Source organism: Ambystoma mexicanum, chromosome 1q, assembly GCF_040938575.1.
Source record: "Ambystoma mexicanum isolate Mex_15411 chromosome 1q, UKY_AmexF1_1, whole genome shotgun sequence".
NCBI classification, from domain to species: Eukaryota; Metazoa; Chordata; class Amphibia; order Caudata; family Ambystomatidae; genus Ambystoma; species Ambystoma mexicanum.
Window position 1 is genome coordinate 354066831 of NC_090922.1, and position 17317 is coordinate 354084147.

The following is a 17317-nucleotide window of genomic DNA, read 5'->3' on the forward strand; positions in this document are numbered from 1 at the left end:
CTGCACATCATCACGAATGGAGCATGTACGCCTCGCGATACCAGCTTGCAGGGGTTCCACTCTGTCTCGAATGGCCACATCCGCAGGAAACATACCTCTTTCTCTACCCATTCACTTCCGAATCTGTAACCAATATTTTCTCCACTACCTGTACACACTGGTGATTGATCTTATCTACTTATGTACTTTTGATTATTCTCTCAGGGCATACAGCCTTTTCAGGTGTTTCATATACTCAGCCTTTACACCCCTGGTGCCCATGAGATGCTCCCATGTGTATGTTGCTAAGAGCACATGGTAACTAATTATTAATTGTAACATACACTGATTTCCATTTCATATTTTTTATCCCACTGGATGTTTCTTTACTATGATCACATCATCATTTGTTGACAACATCCTTCGCTTGACTGAACCATGGTATGGTTTCCAACCTTTATTTCATGACATATTGTATTTGAACTGCAATGCTACAAGGATATGATGAATCCATTGTCTATTTTGTTCCACCTCGCATGATGTGATGTGTACATATTTATTTACATTATGTTTGCAATTCATCCTTGAAATACCATATATATTGTTTATTCTCTATGTTTTTGTTTTTTACTTATATTGATTTACGTACAGCCTTGACAATGACCCGGAGGGTCGAAACACGTGTCGGCTGACTTTTCTTCAAACTAAATAAATACTAAGTCTTGTTACAGTCAAAAACTCATTGTGAACTCATGGAAATTTTCCAATGAAGAATTGAATAACTCAGGCAATTTAAAAACGCGGGATCTGTGCATTGAATTTACCTTCATTTTGTTGTGTACCAACTTCGCCTCTACTCTGGTGACTGGAGGTGGGTCACCACGAGAGGACGAGGATCTCACACCACATGAAGAGGCCATTAGTGAGTTCATTAATATGGAGCAGGACCAAGGCGTGGGAGGCCTACCAAATTACGAGGAAATTTCCAGTGAGTGATGAAGGGTGTGCATCCAGAATATGTGTATGTCAATTAAATTAATTGTTGTGATTGTGTAGCACTTTTGCCAGCATTCCCATGACTGCCATGGGTGAACCATGTCATGGTGTACTGACCCATGCTTGGTGTCCTGAAGACTGCATACAACCGATGTGCTGCACACCGAGATTCTGCTCATCACCACACCTGCTCCCTCCTTTCCTGTCACTCTCTGGCCGGCCTCTATTGACCCTCTTCCTGCTCCCACCTGTGATTCTGGATAACTTGGGTTAATCTTCGACTCCACACTCTCCTTCTCTCCTCACATCTCTGACTTCTCTGAGAGGTGAAACTACCAGCTGCACCTACTCAGAGGTATTCTTGCTTTCCTCTACTTCCCCCAGAAGCTCACTGTCTCCAGGGAACTGGTTCTCACTAGGCTGGGCTACTGCAACAGCCTCTTTCTTAATTTGACTGCTTCAGCTCTCTGCCCTCTGCAACTCATCCAGAACAGGACTGCAAAAATTGCCCTTGTTCTCCAGCCCAGATATCTTATCTCTCCAGGACTGTAATCATGGCACTGGCTCCCAGTGGCTATGATTATTATGTTAAAAACCCTCTGCATTGTCCCCAAGGCCTGTTGGGTCCTGGGGCTGCACTACCTTCAACTGTATCTTCCTAAATATGCTCCTGCTCAAGCTTTTCAATCATCCCTCTCCTACTTCTTTAGGATCACTTGCTTCTCCTAGCAAAGAGTTGGCGGTTGATGTCTTTCTTCAGCTTGGGCCTCCCTCTAGAACCCTAAGACTTGAGGGGAACCTTCTCCAGTTCTGGAAGCACATCTAATGCTTCCTCTTGGGTTGTGCTTTCTCTCCTACTCTCCCCTGTTGAACTCCTGGCTGAATATGAAACTGCACTGGTCACCTGGCCACCCTCTGATTTCCGGCCTGGTCCTCTAGCCCGCCAGTTGCACCCATGCACTGCCACCCTGGCATCCCCTGCACTTGGGGACTGTTTACTGTATCCCTACAGCCCCCTACCAGCACTTGACACTTGATGTCTGCACTTACCCTTCCACTGCCACCATATGGACACATTTTACTTAGTGCTTATGTTGCCATGTTTTTTTTACTGATGTTCTCATGTACTGCACTGCCCCCTGCCACTCCCCCAATCTCAATGTTACCTGGCCTCATAAAATCGGTTTGTCTGGCCTCACTCTATTCCCCCACCCATGCCTCGTTGCACCTTGTAAAACTTGTGTATATGCACTTTATGAATACCATATCGTATCATGTCACATACATTGTACATGGCTTTGGGACAGTAGTCATCAAGAACCGTCTCATGCTAATAGACAATTCCGGCATGCCTATACAACGTGGCATCTGGGTATTTACATCAGTGATGTTAGTGACTCAACTATGCCAGTCAAGTGCTTGTGTCTGAAGCAGGTGCTATACACCATGCACTGCATGTGGTGTTTAGTCCATCTACACATGTCCATGGGTTGTTTCATGCTACCTATACCTTCCTTTGAACTGGCAATGGGCGGGACATTGTGCCATGAGTGACATAGCTTGTAAATGTGTTGCAGGACACCATTGTGATACCTATGTGTGTGGGCTATGCTATTCATATAGCTCTTCATTTATTTTTCTGTCCATGTGAAGGTGATGAGGCCACTGGATGCATAGGATGAGGTTGATGAGGAACAGGATACTCAGCCGCAAAACAGAGCACCAGTGGAGGACGTGTTGTGGCAGCCCATGAAAATACACTGGTGCTACAGGCCATCCAGGGCATGAATGAGTATGAGTCCACCTCTGATGAAACCAGTGGCTCTGGTGGTGAACCGGATCTCAATTCCTCTATGCTGTCGCAGGTGAGTGCATCAAGTGTTGGTGCTGTTGTAGCGCAAGCGTCTGCCTGGCGTCATGTCCCCTCACAGGGCCGGTCAGTGTTGTCACATCCATCTGTGGTGGTTATGGCTGCAGGGTCACGCTCCACAGTATTGGTTCCTGGTCCTGGTACAGCTGAGCAAGGGAGGGATGCAGTCCTGCAGCCACAGAAAGCGGCATCACATCAAGGGCCATGCTCTCTTGGGTCACACTTGGCGTAGGACCTGCACACTTGGTGGCTGTGTAGCGGCTGGCGATACAGTGTGGGAGCAGTCCATGTATACTGTTGCACAACAACAGGTTGCTTCCTATGAGATGTTGGCTCAGGCCATGGATAGGGTGGCCAATTCCATGATCCCACCAGCAACACAGGTAGAGCACCAGCTGCAGGCATTGCGGTCCACATGCCGCTCACACAGACTGCACATGGAGGCCAGCAACAGGAGCCGACGGGCGGAACTGAGGTCTTTGCAGGCATCTCTGCTTGCAGAGGATCAGGCCCACAGGGAAGCCCTGAGGCAAGAGTTTCTGTCCCTCAGAGCTACACTGGCAGCGCTAGAGGCAGCCTGCAGTACACAGTTTGAACAGCAGATGCAACTGTTGACTCGTACCATCTCCGAGGAACCCTGTGCATCCCATGAGGTATTTCATGCGGACCTCTGAGGATTCATGTTGCAGATGCATTCATCTCAGTCCTGCCTGGCCGCTGCCATGGAGGACCAGGCAATGGCTATACGTGGTGAAGCTCCCTTATCACTACTACAGATGCTACACAGGAAGGTGGCGAGAGCAGAGCAAACCCTCCCAATCCATGATGGCCGTGCGGCCCATGAACCCATGGAGGGGTATTTTTTTTCTCAACATCCACACATATGGGTGTTGACGTGCACCCTGCCCCTCCACCCTCCTGGGTGTGCCTCCCCGGTCCAACATGGATATTTTTGATTTATATTTACTTGTTTTTCCCCTTCTGAACCTTGCTGAATTTACTGCCTATTTTCCCCTAGTTATTTTAGTTACTCTTCTTGTCCTCACTTGTGCATCGGTTATTCCTTTGTTCAGAGTTAGGCTTCTGGGGTCCCCAGCAGGCAATATGTGCACCTTCCCTTCCCTTGTCTTACCTGTGGTCTATTGTGAATTTATGTTAGTGTGTTGCATTCTGTGGCCTTCAAGGGCATCCACTGTAGGTTCTGGCTGGACCCATACCGCTTGTCTCATATTAGTACACTCCTTGTTTGTGCCTTAGGGTTCAGGCACAGAAGCCACTCCTGCTTCCCCTTTCCATGGGCTTGCAAGGAGTGGTGCCGGTAAAAGTAACTTACACAGAGGCTTTGGGCTGTGGGCAGTCTCAAGTCCAACCTGTGTATACACTCCTAGTGGGATTCTTCATTATTTGTCCAGTGCATGGTTCCCATCCCTTTATGGTTGAACATTGAGGTCCATCCTCTGTTCCTGTTCGGTCTTTATGAATTACCTTGCCTATCTCCATTCTTGTTTGATTTCCTGCTGTATGAGCTTACCCGTCCCCTTAAATTAGCAGAGCCATGCAAAACCTACCTGGGTGCCCTGTGCAAGTTACGACACATTGAGGCACTTGTGGAAATATGATGTGTCACTGTCAGACATATTCACTGTTATGTCCAGTATTTATGGTATGTTGTACTAGGCAATTACTGTTCCTGTCAATATTATTAAGGAATTGTATGAGCATGTGTTATTTCTCAACTTGTTCCATGTGTCGTTGAGTGCTTTGTACAGTAGTGTTATGTGTTGGCCATTTATGTATCTCATTTGACATTGCATGCCATGGCACAGTGTGGCGATAATTTGACATGACGTGTGGGAGGGTTTATGTGACACGCGGCAATTAGATGTGTACTTTGACATGGTGTTAGTGGCATACTCCCTCTTCTATGTGTTCCTTTTGTACAAACCAGATTGAATTAGTTTATGTTCTAAGGGATGCACACAATGTAGCACTTCCAAGGACACATTCTCAGGGTGGTTTGGTGGGCACAGATTATTGTCCTTTTGTCATCATTGAATGGCACCTGGAATGTGCCAGGGCTGTGTGCATTCTGCAGGTGTTGGATTTTAGGTGAAAAATGTAGCCACAAGCTGGGTACGGGCAGCCTCGCCACGTGCCCTTTCCCCTGCCATGCGCAGGCAACGTGCATGTGGTTGGGGATTTGGGGGCACGACCATGTCCACTGGTACGCCATGCCGTATTGCAACATTGTGCAGGACACATGCTCCCACAATGATGCTGCACACTACTGGTGCTGCATATAGCAGCTCACCATCAGAGTGGTCAAGGGAGCGGAAGCGTGACTTGAGCACTCCGAATGTGCACTCCACTATGGCCCGAGTTGCAATATGGGCTGTGTTGTACCTTACCTGGGGTGGTGTGGCAGGGTTCCGTATTGGTGTCATCATGTAGGTGCTCAGAGGGTAGGCACTGTCCCCTGTAGAGGTGAGAATATTTGTCGGTGATGTGCATTTGTGTGTGTGTGTGTGTGACATTCATGTGCAGGGGCATTTATACTCACCAATGTGTTGCCATGCCTCCCAGCTTCCAGGGACCAGTGTAGGGGTGACATTCTGAATGTGAAACTATCATGGGTGGACCCTGGATAGTTTGCATATACAGAAGTGATGATTCCCTTGGCATCACATACAACCTGTATGTTAATGGAATGCCAGTGCTTGTGATTGCGATAGATGTGCTCTGTGGCCCTAGGTGGCTGTAGGGCCACATGGTTGCAATAGATGGCACCAAGCACTTTAGGGAAGTGCGCCACCCCGTAAAAGTCCTGGACCACGGCCTGCCTTTCTGCCGGTGTTCTGGGCATGTAGATGTGCCTGCGGACTGAGGGGCGTGCAGTCATTAATGCCAACACCTGATGTAGGCAGCATGACTGCATGGGCTGTAAAATGCCCCTAACTATGGCAGTTGTCCGCTGAAATGACCCAGTGGCCAAAAAGTGCACTACATTGAGCACCTTTTCCAAGGGGCTCAATGCTTGGGAGCTCTGGGTGGGTGATGTAAGGTCATCTTCCACTCTGTGCCCAGGTCTAATATGATATGAGGTAGAAACCTATACCTGGAATAGACCTGGTCATCAGGCATCCCAAAAAGGCTGGTCCTGGGTAGAAAAATGCGGGCCCTGGCCATCCTCTGCCTCCTGCGGTGTCCCACGATCACTGCTGCGAGAAATGGTACATTCCTCGTAGCTGTATACGTGCGTTGGTTGTTTGCGCAGCTTTTTATGCGCGGTGATGCTTACGCCAGCTTTCGCATGGCAGATGTTTCCTGATTTCGCATATGGGCGTTGCGATTATTTTACTGTGGTACTTCCCTCGTTACGCCCACATTTTCGCTTATTGTTCCCCATTCCACGTGTTCCGCCCCCTTTTTAGGTTAGTACGCAAGACAGTATACCCTTTCGCTAGGACTCTCGCACAAGGCATTCGTAGTGTCGCAGTGATGTGTTGGACCCGCATGGATTCCTCGCAAGTCTCTGGTAAACCCTGCGCAGTGAGTTCCATGAATCGACAAACAGGCGCTTGCGCACATTTTCGCGCGCAAGTTCCCAAATTTCGGCGCAATTAATTGCATGAATTGGGCCCTTTGACTGTCTTTTTCAAAATTATGATTTCAAGCAGGCTTCCAACTGCAGTCGCCAGGTTCACACGTCGGGCATTTCACCACTACACCATTCAACCTGGTGAACAATAAAAATCAACCAAGGTGAATGGCACATTTCAGGACTGCACTCTGCAGGGCACTGATTTTTGGGGTTTAAAACGTGCACACTTTTTAACTTTTTCAAACCCTATTAGAAGAAAATATCCTCTCTTGTTTTTTTGTGTGTGTTGATTTTATGAAAGGCAAATGCCCATTTGTGCTGTGCAATTTGTATGCTTATGCAAAGCCAATTGAATGAAATGTGCATACTTCACCTTGATATACTAATTTCTGGTGACGTCACATCATGTGTGAACGGTTCCCCCTACTTTTTTTAAGGACATGATGACCCCTGGACAGCACACAGAAGAAGCACATCAAGTGCATTGAAATCAATAACGTAAAAGCTCCCTGATCAGAAACCGTAGGCGCTAAGCAGCTCAGAGATCTGGCAACAGATCGCCCTGCCCTAAGCACTGTTCAGAACGGAATCCATATTAATTTATTTTGACCGGATTTGCTGCGCCATTAACTGATGGTTACTTTAGGAGTTGCGAGTTTCACTCGCTTTCTTTTGATCTCTTGAAGAAAGGTAGTCGGAGAACTGAGGCGCTGCAGTCGTCGCGTCTTTGAACTCTCCGGGTCTGAGAGCCTGCAAGAAGATACGCGTTTCTGTTTTCGCAGCTTTGACTGCAGGATGAAGGGACATGCTAAGCTGTCCTTAAGGACGCCCAGAAAGGTTACAGCCACCACTTCTCAAAGTCACATGATTTCTTGAAACGGGAAGTGTATCAAAACCTTTCAATCCAACAGCATATTTACGACATTACCGTATTCAGAACACATTAAACCGCCTCATTAGGACCCAGGCGGTAAGGGGTTTACGGCGGCGTAAACAGCGCCGACCCTTACCGCCTGATTCCGAGGTCCCTTAGCGCCATGGAGGATTTAACACCTGCAGGTGTTAAAATCCATGGCGCTAAGGGACCATGTTGTTAATTACGCCACCGTAATTTACGGTGGCGTAATTAACGCCTTCCCCACTCCCATTATGCCCTATGGGTTAAAAATGGGAATGGGGAACGGTAAATGGGTTAATGGGGACTTACCGCCCCGCCAACCTCGGAATGGGGCGGTAAGTCCGCCAACCACCATGGCGTAAACGTACCGCCATGGCGGTAAAGGTACGGCCCAGGCGGTAACTTACCGCCTGGGTCGTAATGAGGCCTTGGGCCTCATTAGGACCCAGGCGGTAAGGGGTTTACAGCGGCGTAAACAGCGCCGACCCTTACCGCCTGATTCCGAGGTCCCTTAGCGCCATGGAGGTTTTAACACCTGCTTTTAGCAGGTGTTAAAATCCATGGCGCTAAGGGACCTTGTTGTTAATTACGCCACCGTAATTTACGGTGGCGTAATTAACGCCTTCCCCACTCCCATTATGCCCTATGGGGCAAAAATGGGAATGGGGAAGGGTAAATGGGGACTTACCGCCCCACTCACCTCGGAATGGGGCGGTAAGTCCGCCAACCACCATGGCGTAAACGTAGTTTACGCCATGGTGGTAAAGGTACGACCCAGGCGGTAACTTACCGCCTGGGTCGTAATGAGGCCCCTTGTGTTTAAAAAATTGCAGATGTATGGAGTTAAGACACGGTCATTACCACCCAGGCGCTAATTGCCCTTGTTCTCCAGCCCAGATATCTTATCTCTCCAGGACTGTAATCATGGCACTGGCTCCCAGTGGCTATGATTATTATGTTAAAAACCCTCTGCATTGTCCCCAAGGCCTGTTGGGTCCTGGGGCTGCACTACCTTCAACTGTATCTTCCTAAATATGCTCCTGCTCAAGCTTTTCAATCATCCCTCTCCTACTTCTTTAGGATCACTTGCTTCTCCTAGCAAAGAGTTGGCGGTTGATGTCTTTCTTCAGCTTGGGCCTCCCTCTAGAACCCTAAGACTTGAGGGGAACCTTCTCCGGTTCTGGAAGCACATCTAATGCTTCCTCTTGGGTTGTGCTTTCTCTCCTACTCTCCCCTGTTGAACTCCTGGCTGAATATGAAACTGCACTGGTCACCTGGCCACCCTCTGATTTCCGGCCTGGTCCTCTAGCCCGCCAGTTGCACCCATGCACTGCCACCCTGGCATCCCCTGCACTTGGGGACTGTTTACTGTATCCCTACAGCCCCCTACCAGCACTTGACACTTGATGTCCGCACTTACCCTTCCACTGCCACCATATGGACACATTTTACTTAGTTCTTATGTTGCCATGTTTTTTTTACTGATGTTCTCATGTACTGCACTGCCCCCTGCCACTCCCCCAATCTCAATGTTACCTGGCCTCATAAAATCGGTTTGTCTGGCCTCACTCTATTCCCCCACCCATGCCTTGTTGCACCTTGTAAAACTTGTGTATATGCACTTTATGAATACCATATCATATCATGTCACATACATTGTACATGGCTTTGGGACAGTAGTCATCGAGAACCGTCTCATGCTAATAGACAATTCCGGCATGCCTATACAACGTGGCATCTGGGTATTTACATCAGTGATGTTAGTGACTCAACTATGCCAGTCAAGTGCTTGTGTCTGAAGCAGGTGCTATACACCATGCACTGCATGTGGTGTTTAGTCCATCTACACATGTCCATGGGTTGTTTCATGCTACCTATACCTTCCTTTGAACTGGCAATGGGCGGGACATTGTGCCATGAGTGACATAGCTTGTAAATGTGTTGAAGGACACCATTGTGATACCTATGTGTGTGGGCTATGCTATTCATATGGCTCTTCATGTATTTTTCTGTCCATGTGAAGGTGATGAGGCCACTGGATGCATAGGATGAGGTTGATGAGGAACAGGATACTCAGCCGCAAAACAGAGCACCAGTGGAGGACGTGTTGTGGCAGCCCATGAAAATACACTGGTGCTACAGGCCATCCAGGGCATGAATGAGTATGAGTCCACCTCTGATGAAACCAGTGGCTTTGGTGGTGAACCGGATCTCAATTCCTCTATGCTGTCGCAGTTGAGTGCATCAAGTGTTGGTGCTGTTGTAGCGCAAGCGTCTGCCGGGCGTCATGTCCCCTCACAGGGCCGGTCAGTGTTTTCACATCCATCTGTGGTGGTTATGGCTGCAGGGTCACACTCCACAGTATTGGTTCCTGGTCCTGGTACAGCTGAGCAAGGGAGGGATGCAGTCCTGCAGCCACAGAAAGCGGCATCACATCAAGGGCCATGCTCTCTTGGGTCACACTTGGCGTAGGACCTGCACACTTGGTGGCTGTGTAGCGGCTGGCGATACAGTGTGGGAGCAGTCCATGTATACTGTTGCACAACAACAGGTTGCTTCCTATGAGATGTTGGCTCAGGCCATGGATAGGGTGGCCAATTCCATGATCCCACCAGCAACACAGGTAGAGCACCAGCTGCAGGCATTGCGGTCCACATGCCGCTCACACAGACTGCACATGGAGGCCAGCAACAGGAGCCGACGGGCGGAACTGAGGTCTTTGCAGGCATCTCTGCTTGCAGAGGATCAGGCCCACAGGGAAGCCCTGAGGCAAGAGTTTCTGTCCCTCAGAGCTAGACTGGCAGCGCTAGAGGCAGCCTGCAGTACACAGTTTGAACAGCAGATGCAACTGTTGACTCGTACCATCTCCGAGGAACCCTGTGCATCCCATGAGGTATTTCATGCGGACCTCTGAGGATTCATGTTGCAGATGCATTCATCTCAGTCCTGCCTGGCCGCTGCCATGGAGGACCAGGCAATGGCTATACGTGGTGAAGCTCCCTTATCACTACTACAGATGCTACACAGGAAGGTGGCGAGAGCAGAGCAAACCCTCCCAATCCATGATGGCCGTGCGGCCCATGAACCCATGGAGGGGTATTTTTTTTCTCAACATCCACACATATGGGTGTTGACGTGCACCCTGCCCCTCCACCCTCCTGGGTGTGCCTCCCCGGTCCAACATGGATATTTTTGATTTATATTTACTTGTTTTTCCCCTTCTGAACCTTGCTGAATTTACTGCCTATTTTCCCCTAGTTATTTTAGTTGCTGTTCTTGTCCTCACTTGTGCATCGGTTATTCCTTTGTTCAGAGTTAGGCTTCTGGGGTCCCCAGCAGGCAATATGTGCACCTTCCCTTCCCTTGTCTTACCTGTGGTCTATTGTGAATTTATGTTAGTGTGTTGCATTCTGTGGCCTTCAAGGGCATCCACTGTAGGTTCTGGATGGACCCATACCGCTTGTCTCATATTAGTACACTCCTTGTTTGTGCCTTAGGGTTCAGGCACAGAAGCCACTCCTGCTTCCCCTTTCCATGGGCTTGCAAGGAGTGGTGCCGGTAAAAGTAACTTACACAGAGGCTTTGGGCTGTGGGCAGTCTCAAGTCCAACCTGTGTATACACTCCTAGTGGGATTCTTCATTATTTGTCCAGTGCATGGTTCCCATCCCTTTATGGTTGAACATTGAGATCCATCCTCTGTTCCTGTTCCGTCTTTATGAATTACCTTGCCTATCTCCATTCTTGTTTGATTTCCTGCTGTATGAGCTTACCCGTCCCCTTAAATTAGCAGAGCCATGCAAAACCTACCTGGGTGCCCTGTGCAAGTTACGACACATTGAGGCACTTGTGGAAATATGATGTGTCACTGTCAGACAGATTCACTGTTATGTCCAGTATTTATGGTATGTTGTACTAGGCAATTACTGTTCCTGTCAACATTATTAAGGAATTGTATGAGCATGTGTTATTTCTCAACTTGTTCCATGTGTCGTTGAGTGCTTTGTACAGTAGTGTTATGTGTTGGCCATTTATGTATCTCAATTGACATTGCATGCCATGGCACAGTGTGGCGATAATTTGACATGACGTGTGGGAGGGTTTATGTGACACGCGGCAATTAGATGTGTACATTGACATGGTGTTAGTGGCATACTCCCTCCTCTATGTGTTCCTTTTGTACACACCAGATTGAATTAGTTTATGTTCTAAGGGATGCACACAATGTAGCACTTCCAAGGACACATTCTCAGGGTGGTTTGGTGGGTACAGATTATTGTCCTTTTGTCATCATTGAATGGCATCTGGAATGTGCCAGGGCTGTGTGCATTCTGCAGGTGTTGGATTTTAGGTGAAAAATGTAGCCACAAGTTGGGTACGGGCAGCCTCGCCACGTGCCCTTTCCCCTGCCATGCGCAGGCAACGTGCATGTGGTTGGGGATGTGGGGGCACGACCATGTCCACTGGTACGCCATGCCGTATTGCAACATTGTGCAGGACACATGCTCCCACAATGATGCTGCACACTGCTGGTGCTGCATATAGCAGCTCACCATCAGAGTGGTCAAGGGAGCGGAAGCGTGACTTGAGCACTCCGAATGTGCGCTCCACTATGGCCCGAGTTGCAATATGGGCTGTGTTGTATCTTACCTGGGGTGGTGTGGCAGGGTTCCGTATTGGTGTCATCATGTAGGTGCTCAGAGGGTAGGCACTGTCCCCTGTAGAGGTGAGAATATTTGTCGGTGATTTGCATTTGTGTGTGTGTGTGTGTGTGTGTGTGACATTCATGTGCAGGGGCATTTATACTCACCAATGTGTTGCCATGCCTCCCAGCTTCCAGGGACCAGTGTAGGGGTGACATTCTGAATGTGAAACTATCATGGGTGGACCCTGGATAGTTTGCATATACAGAAGTGATGATTCCCTTGGCATCACATACAACCTGTATGTTAATGGAATGCCAGTGCTTGTGATTGCGATAGATGTGCTCTGTGGCCCTAGGTGGCTGTAGGGCCACATGGTTGCAATAGATGGCACCAAGCACTTTAGGGAAGTGCGCCACCCCGTAAAAGTCCTGGACCACGGCCTGCCTTTCTGCCGGTGTTCTGGGCATGTAGATGTGCCTGCGGACTGAGGGGCGTGCAGTCATTAATGCCAACACCTGATGTAGGCAGCATGACTGCATGGGCTGTAAAATGCCCCTAACTATGGCAGTTGTCCGCCGAAATGACCCAGTGGCCAAAAAGTGCACTACATTGAGCACCTTTTCCAAGGGGCTCTATGCTTGGGAGCTCTGGGTGGGTGATGTAAGGTCATCTTCCACTCTGTGCCCAGGTCTAATATGATATGAGGTAGAAACCTATACCTGGAATAGACCTGGTCATCAGGCATCCCAAAAAGGCTGGTCCTGGGTAGAAAAATGCGGGCCCTGGCCATCCTCTGCCTCCTGCGGTGTCCCACGATCACTGCTGCGAGAAATGGTACATTCCTCGTAGCTGTATACGTGCGTTGGTCGTTTGCGCAGCTTTTTATGCGCGGTGATGCTTACGCCAGCTTTCGCATGGCAGATGTTTCCTGATTTCGCATATGGGCGTTGCGATTATTTTACTGTGGTACTTCCCTCGTTACGCCCACATTTTCGCTTATTGTTCCCCATTCCACGTGTTCCGCCCCCTTTTTAGGTTAGTACGCAAGACGGTATACCCTTTCGCTAGGACTCTCGCACAAGGCATTCGTAGTGTCGCAGTGATGTGTTGGACCCGCATGGATTCCTCGCAAGTCTCTTGTAAACCCTGCGCAGTGAGTTCCATGAATCGACAAACAGGCGCTTGCGCACATTTTCGCGCGCAAGTTCCCAAATTTCGGCGCAATTAATTGCATGAATTGGGCCCTTTGACTGTCTTTTTCAAAATTATGATTTCAAGCAGGCTTCCAACTGCAGTCGCCAGGTTCACACGTCGGGCATTTCACCACTACACCATTCAACCTGGTGAACAATAAAAATCAACCAAGGTGAATGGCACATTTCAGGACTGCACTCTGCAGGGCACTGATTTTTGGGGTTTAAAACGTGCACACTTTTTAACTTTTTCAAACCCTATTAGAAGAAAATATCCTCTCTTGTTTTTTTGTGTGTGTTGATTTTACGAAAGGCAAATGCCCATTTGTGCTGTGCAATTTGTATGCTTATGCAAAGCCAATTGAATGAAATGTGCATACTTCACCTTGATATACTAATTTCTGGTGACGTCACATCATGTGTGAACGGTTCCCCCTACTTTTTTTAAGGACATGATGACCCCTGGACAGCACACAGAAGAAGCACATCAAGTGCATTGAAATCAATAACGTAAAAGCTCCCTGATCAGAAACCGTAGGCGCTAAGCAGCTCAGAGATCTGGCAACAGATCGCCCTGCCCTAAGCACTGTTCAGAACGGAATCCATATTAATTTATTTTGACCGGATTTGCTGCGCCATTAACTGATGGTTACTTTAGGAGTTGCGAGTTTCACTCGCTTTCTTTTGATCTCTTGAAGAAAGGTAGTCGGAGAACTGAGGCGCTGCAGTCGTCGCGTCTTTGAACTCTCCGGGTCTGAGAGCCTGCAAGAAGATACGCGTTTCTGTTTTCGCAGCTTTGACTGCAGGATGAAGGGACATGCTAAGCTGTCCTTAAGGACGCCCAGAAAGGTTACAGCCACCACTTCTCAAAGTCACATGATTTCTTGAAACGGGAAGTGTATCAAAACCTTTCAATCCAACAGCATATTTACGACATTACCGTATTCAGAACACATTAAACCGCCTCATTAGGACCCAGGCGGTAAGGGGTTTACGGCGGCGTAAACAGCGCCGACCCTTACCGCCTGATTCCGAGGTCCCTTAGCGCCATGGAGGATTTAACACCTGCTTTTAGCAGGTGTTAAAATCCATGGCGCTAAGGGACCATGTTGTTAATTACGCCACCGTAATTTACGGTGGCGTGATTAACGCCTTCCCCACTCCCATTATGCCCTATGGGTTAAAAATGGGAATGGGGAAGGGTAAATGGGTTAATGGGGACTTTCCGCCCCGCCAACCTCGGAATGGGGCGGTAAGTCCGCCAACCACCATGGCGTAAACGTAGTTTACGCCATGGCGGTAAAGGTACGGCCCAGGCGGTAACTTACCGCCTGGGTCCTAATGAGGCCTTGGGCCTCATTAGGACCCAGGCGGTAAGGGGTTTACGGCGGCGTAAACAGCGCCGACCCTTACCGCCTGATTCCGAGGTCCCTTAGCGCCATGGAAGTTTTAACATCTGCTTTTAGCAGGTGTTAAAATCCATGGCGCTAAGGGACCTTGTTGTTAATTACGCCACCGTAATTTACGGTGGCGTAATTAACGCCTTCCCCACTCCCATTATGCCCTATGGGGCAAAAATGGGAATGGGGAAGGGTAAATGGGGACTTACCGCCCCACTCACCACGGAATGGGGCGGTAAGTCCGCCAACCACCATGGCGTAAACGTAGTTTACGCCATGGTGGTAAAGGTACGACCCAGGCGGTAACTTACCGCCTGGGTCGTAATGAGGCCCCTTGTGTTTAAAAAATTGCAGATGTATGGAGTTAAGACACGGTCATTACCACCCAGGCGCTAATTGCCCTTGTTCTCCAGCCCAGATATCTTATCTCTCCAGGACTGTAATCATGGCACTGGCTCCCAGTGGCTATGATTATTATGTTAAAAACCCTCTGCATTGTCCCCAAGGCCTGTTGGGTCCTGGGGCTGCACTACCTTCAACTGTATCTTCCTAAATATGCTCCTGCTCAAGCTTTTCAATCATCCCTCTCCTACTTCTTTAGGATCACTTGCTTCTCCTAGCAAAGAGTTGGCGGTTGATGTCTTTCTTCAGCTTGGGCCTCCCTCTAGAACCCTAAGACTTGAGGGGAACCTTCTCCGGTTCTGGAAGCACATCTAATGCTTCCTCTTGGGTTGTGCTTTCTCTCCTACTCTCCCCTGTTGAACTCCTGGCTGAATATGAAACTGCACTGGTCACCTGGCCACCCTCTGATTTCCGGCCTGGTCCTCTAGCCCGCCAGTTGCACCCATGCACTGCCACCCTGGCATCCCCTGCACTTGGGGACTGTTTACTGTATCCCTACAGCCCCCTACCAGCACTTGACACTTGATGTCTGCACTTACCCTTCCACTGCCACTATATGGACACATTTTACTTAGTTCTTATGTTGCCATGTTTTTTTTACTGATGTTCTCATGTACTGCACTGCCCCCTGCCACTCCCCCAATCTCAATGTTACCTGGCCTCATAAAATCGGTTTGTCTGGCCTCACTCTATTCCCCCACCCATGCCTTGTTGCACCTTGTAAAACTTGTGTATATGCACTTTATGAATACCATATCATATCATGTCACATACATTGTACATGGCTTTGGGACAGTAGTCATCAAGAACCGTCTCATGCTAATAGACAATTCCGGCATGCCTATACAATGTGGCATCTGGGTATTTACATCAGTGATGATAGTGACTCAACTATGCCAGTCAAGTGCTTGTGTCTGAACCAGGTGCTATACACCATGCACTGCATGTGGTGTTTAGTCCATCTACACATGTCCATGGGTTGTTTCATGCTACCTATACCTTCCTTTGAACTGGCAATGGGCGGGACATTGTGCCATGAGTGACATAGCTTGTAAATGTGTTGAAGGACACCATTGTGATACCTATGTGTGTGGGTTATGCTATTCATATGGCTCTTCATGTATTTTTCTGTCCATGTGAAGGTGATGAGGCCACTGGATGCATAGGATGAGGTTGATGAGGAACAGGATACTCAGCCGCAAAACAGAGCACCAGTGGAGGACGTGTTGTGGCAGCCCATGAAAATACACTGGTGCTACAGGCCATCCAGGGCATGAATGAGTATGAGTCCACCTCTGATGAAACCAGTGGCTTTGGTGGTGAACCGGATCTCAATTCCTCTATGCTGTCGCAGGTGAGTGCATCAAGTGTTGGTGCTGTTGTAGCGCAAGCGTCTGCCGGGCGTCATGTCCCCTCACAGGGCCGGTCAGTGTTTTCACATCCATCTGTGGTGGTTATGGCTGCAGGGTCACACTCCACAGTATTGGTTCCTGGTCCTGGTACAGCTGAGCAAGGGAGGGATGCAGTCCTGCAGCCACAGAAAGCGGCATCACATCAAGGGCCATGCTCTCTTGGGTCACACTTGGCGTAGGACCTGCACACTTGGTGGCTGTGTAGCGGCTGGCGATACAGTGTGGGAGCAGTCCATGTATACTGTTGCACAACAACAGGTTGCTTCCTATGAGATGTTGGCTCAGGCCATAGATAGGGTGGCCAATTCCATGATCCCACCAGCAACACAGGTAGAGCACCAGCTGCAGGCATTGCGGTCCACATGCCGCTCACACAGACTGCACATGGAGGCCAGCAACAGGAGCCGACGGGCGGAACTGAGGTCTTTGCAGGCATCTCTGCTTGCAGAGGATCAGGCCCACAGGGAAGCCCTGAGGCAAGAGTTTCTGTCCGTCAGAGCTACACTGGCAGCGCTAGAGGCAGCCTGCAGTACACAGTTTGAACAGCAGATGCAACTGTTGACTCGTACCATCTCCGAGGAACCCTGTGCATCCCATCAGGTATTTCATGCGGACCTCTGAGGATTCATGTTGCAGATGCATTCATCTCAGTCCTGCCTGGCCGCTGCCATGGAGGACCAGGCAACGGCTATACGTGGTGAACCTCCCTTATCACTACTACAGATGCTACACAGGAAGTAGGCGAGAGCAGACCCTCCCAATCCATGATGGCCGTGCGGCCCATGAACCCATGGAGGGGTATTTTTTTTCTCAACATCCACACATATGGGTGTTGACGTGCACCCTGCCCCTCCACCCTCCTGGGTGTGCCTCCCCGGTCCAACATGGATATTTTTGATTTATATTTACTTGTTTTTCCCCT